This window comes from Polypterus senegalus, chromosome 7 (genome assembly GCF_016835505.1).
Source record: "Polypterus senegalus isolate Bchr_013 chromosome 7, ASM1683550v1, whole genome shotgun sequence".
NCBI lineage: Eukaryota > Metazoa > Chordata > Cladistia > Polypteriformes > Polypteridae > Polypterus > Polypterus senegalus.
Genome location: NC_053160.1, coordinates 181,314,341 through 181,318,965, shown reverse-complemented (window position 1 = coordinate 181,318,965; position 4,625 = coordinate 181,314,341). Strand labels below are relative to the sequence as shown.

General features: G+C 38.9%; 1 protein-coding gene across 1 annotated transcript in view; it reads left to right on the top strand.

The window, feature by feature from the left end:
* The first annotated feature begins 4,175 nt into the window (after positions 1-4,175).
* smad7 (SMAD family member 7) overlaps positions 4,176-4,625 on the top strand; it is a 34,677-nt gene continuing 34,227 nt past the window's right edge. Inside the window, exon 1 of the mRNA XM_039759675.1 lies at positions 4,176-4,625. This exon is cut by the window's right edge and continues 1,246 nt beyond it. The gene's annotated coding sequence lies outside the window, so the exon portion shown is untranslated.

Here is a 4,625-nt window from a genome sequence, read left to right as displayed (position 1 = left end):
GATATGAAAGGCACTATATATTTGCAGTTTCACTCCAACTGTATTTATTTGTATTTATATATAAGTGAATCAAATGGCACTATATAATATATAGCTCGACGTGGACTGTGCTGTTCCAGCCCCACTGTATACCCTTTACTTATATATAAATGGATTGATTGATACATCTCTAGATGAAAGGCGTTACATGACTGATTAATTGATAGGTGGACAGATGACGTGCTGCTCCCGTCCCACAGTATTTACTTTTACTTAAATATGCGTTCCTCAATAAGTAAATTCAGTATGTCGCTAAATAAATGACATTACAGGTGTTTGTAAAGCGTCTGCGCATATTATCCATAAGAAGGAAAGCTTCCCCACCGAAGACTTCTAGATGGGAATATTCAAGGTGTAAGAGCTTCGCCTTTGCAGATCGCATATACGCTGTACTTTTTTGACTTTTTTAGTGAGTTGTTTAATATCTTGCGATGTAGATATGCTATTGTGTGTTTAACTCTAAATATGTATTTATATTCAATTGTATATAACGGCGTATTATTATTGTTCGACTAGTATTAACGTGTATGCCTTCACCATTACTACTTGTTAACTGTAGCAATTCAAGCCTTCTTCCCTAGCTAATAATATAAATCCTTCGTCTCCGACGATCTCCTCACGGTGTGTTTGTAAAGGGGTGACCTAAAGGAAATGAAGTGCCTAACCCGTCGAGTCGCACTAGCGCGTCTGGCGGCGGCGGCGGCGGCAGCGGCTGTATCTGAGATGAGCGCACAGGAGCTGCCCTCTTGCCTCCCGGGGTCTCTGTTGTGTCTCGCACCCTAGTGCTGTTAGTGAAACAATTAGGTTAATGACTTGCGGCTCCAACCGTCTGTCACACAACGAAAGGAGAAGCGCGATCACGACACACCTCTGCCACTGCGATTTCGGAAGAGGAACCAAACTATCGCCTTCACAACAAACAAAAAGAAGGAGGTCTGTCTAGTTATTCATGCATACAAAAGTCAGTACAGCAGACGAGCTTGCTGTTTGCATTTCAAAAACAAACTCGACTCAGTAAAAACAAAAATAGTAATGAATCCATGCACATTAGTTTATAATAAATGATTTAACGTGCATGCACATGTATGTAAACGCTGTTCGTATTTGCCATTTGTTACTTTGGAGAACAGTTTTAAAATTCCATATCTACCAGAAGGAGGCAGTGCAGCTGAACATCAAACTGTTCTGGAGCGAAACCTAATCAGTGCGATGTGAAGACTGGAACTGATGTTTCCTATTTTCCTTTTCAGTCACACCTATACATGATGTGGCTACATTTTAATGTATTAATACGCTACGAAGAAAACAATTTTCGCGTGCCAAATAAAACATAATTCTACATACACTCCATTTCTGTACATAGCACATAGAAAAAGGCAACATATCATTAAAGGTAATGGAACTCACACCATGCTTGTCCCTCACCTTGAGAGTCTCCGTTTTTCTGCCGATAACAGGCCTCTTGCTGGAGGTGAGGAAGACTCCTCGGTCTTCACAAAGCCTGAATACAGATTACCATCACAAACACGACTGAATTGCCCCAGAACACATCCCTAATGCTAACGCCATTAACAATATAAAAACGGCGTATAGTGTGGGATTTTTATTGATGCAAAGCGTTTATAGTGACGCGTTTTTTTTTTACTTGTGGCGTTTATTAAAAAGTAAGGCACGTCTCACACACACTTAAAAATGAAGGCCCCAAAGTGGTTCTCTTGAGCGATGCCACAGGGAAACGTTTATTGGCTCCTAAGAGAACATATCACATGAAATCTTCCCGAAATACCCTTTTATTTAGATCCGTATCTGGTTCAAAAATAACCTTGAATAGATTATAACAAAATGTGTAAAATATCAGTGGGTTTTTTAAGGACATTTGTTGAATAACGCTGGTGATGTCCGGGCTTTCTTGATCAGAACTCTGCGTAATGAAAAGCAAGGATGGGCCAGCATGCCATCTGGGATGGCTGATCGGTTACCTGGACGGGGAGCTCTCGTCAGCGTCTGGCTGGTTTCCACTTCCCCCTGCTAGGTGACCTACTATACCATCAAGACTGAATCTTTTAAAGACCAAAGAGCCAATTCCACGTGGAAATAATCCTTCAAATGGTTCCATATCAAGCAAAGGTTCAACGACGAGCAGTAAAACAACATTAAAGAATCAGTAGTTTTAAGAGGACAGGTGCATCGTGACAGTTGCACGTCGCTCCATGGCAATAGTACAAATGTTATACCTGTATATTTAGCGTTTCTCCTGGAATGTCTGTCTGCCCGTCAGTCTGTATTATTATTATAATTATTATTAATTATTAAACGTTTCTCATAGAACGTCTTTCTGTCTGCCTTATTATTAGTATTGTATATTAAACGTTTATCATCTGTCAGTCTGTTTTATTATTATAATTATTATTAATTATTAAACGTTTCTCATAGAACGTCTTTCTGTCTGCCTTATTATTAGTATTGTATATTAAACGTTTATCATCTGTCAGTCTGTATTATTATTATAATTATTATTATTATTATCCGTCTCTAAATAACTGAAGTGACAGCATAACAGCTCCAGAGAAATAGTGCATAGAATTTTTTATACTAAACTTCACTAATTTTAGTTTGGTTGCTTTGTAAATAAGGCAGATGATATCTGGTAGATAACAGGCCTAATTAATGCTGAATCCCAGCAGCGTTTTCCTCACCCCCTTACATTTTTAATTTCTATCTAATTTCCCCCCTGACTACTGTACACTCTCTGGGGTTGTATTTGTCATAGTCCGGCAAGTTTTATGTGTTCACTTACTTTTGTTTTCTTGTCCAAACATATATTTTTAAACATGCCAGACAGCAAAAGAAAGAAAGAACAAATTTTGCGACTCATTAGTAAACATTTTAGTAACATATAATTAAAAAATTCACGATAAAAATATAGCAACAAAATATAAATCAACTTCAAGACTGGCAAGCATGTGAATGCGAGCAACTGGCAGCGGAGTACCTTTTTAAACGTTTAAGGCATGTACCGTGTACACCACTAGAGAGGAAAACTATCAAGGCAATTGGAGATCCAGGCATTTATCACAGATACAAGCACAGATATTTTTTGGAATTCCCACCGTCGTGTTCAGACGGAGGACTGGACATTGGAAGGATGTAATCGGCTGAGTAAAGGAACTTCTGTAGTCCGGATGGCGTCTCTCGAGCTCTGTAATATATTAAATCGCGTAATAACTCGCTGTTCATTGTATATTTCGACTTACAACACTTGAGAGATACACGTTTGCCGGTTCTGTTCCCGCCAGGTGGCTCTGCCTTAACCTGTCTGTGCCCCAATTGTTAAAAAAATGTAAACAAGTGAACTGTGCGCTGTCAAGATCTACAGTATAATAATTAAGGCAGGAACTCACCCTGGAAGGGAAGCCATTTTAGTGCTGAACAAAAATGCGCACTCGATCCACTTGACTTTGTCTTTTGACTGTATGATGAAAAGACAGACTTTACAAGTATCATAATTTGTGCACTGTGCAGGATTTAATACAACAAATATTAAAATTAACAAATATAGGACAACATGTCTATGGATTACAGAAAACAACATCCCATAGCCTGTTGATTTTTTTTTAGGATTCCTACATTTAGAAAAGTACAGTGTGTAAAAATAACTAACTTAAGCGATTTTTCAAAAATAGATTTTTTGTCAATTTTTTTTTTTATTGGAGAAACCTCGATTCCATATACCTGTCGCATTTTCACGTGCGGTCAAGTAAAACAAAACGCAACAGAATTCAAGATGTAAAATACTTAGTTTAGCAATAAGAAGCAATATAAAGTTAACGCAGCTATATCAGTAATTGGAATATATACACTCAAATTTCAGTTTAATGTGTCTTTGTCTAATTATTTATTTATGTTCCACTAGAATGACTAATTTAAATTGCGGGATCATTTTTAGGCCTTCCTTTTTATTTCTTACTAGTTTGAGAAAAAGAATCCCCATCTCAGAATGAGTTCTCTAGCTTTAAGATACTTGATCTGTTGTTTGCGCAACACAATCCTTTTTTTTAAAGCGACAGTGTGTCTAGACACCCACGTGACGGGGCGCGCCAATGCGCACTGGAGAGCGGCGCTGAGAGCGCACCGAGACGGACGAGAGGGAGGGAGAGCCAGCCCAGCACAAGGGCACTTGGTGGATCTCACGTCACTTTGAAACCCCTCTTGTGAAGAGTGCATCACTTCTGTTTAACTGTATTAAGTTCTGTTTCTTTCCTTCTCTTTTGGAACGGAAACTTCTGTTGAAAGAGGTTAGATAAAGCAAAACAAGGAAATATAAAGAAACGTGCTAACGAGCGGAGCGCGAGAACGAGACGGGGGTCTGCAGTATCACTAGGAGCAGCAAAAAAAAAAAAAAGATTCTCACTCGCTACGGCCACTTTGGGGGTTTTCTTCAGTATTCATTTCTTCTTCAGTCGACTGCCACTTCTTTACTCAGTTGCGGACCTAAAGAGTTGTGCACCCATATGGAGCCGAGGAAAATAAAAAAACTTTTGATTTACACGCATATTTGCATCCTGTAACGAAGACGACGCAAGGGC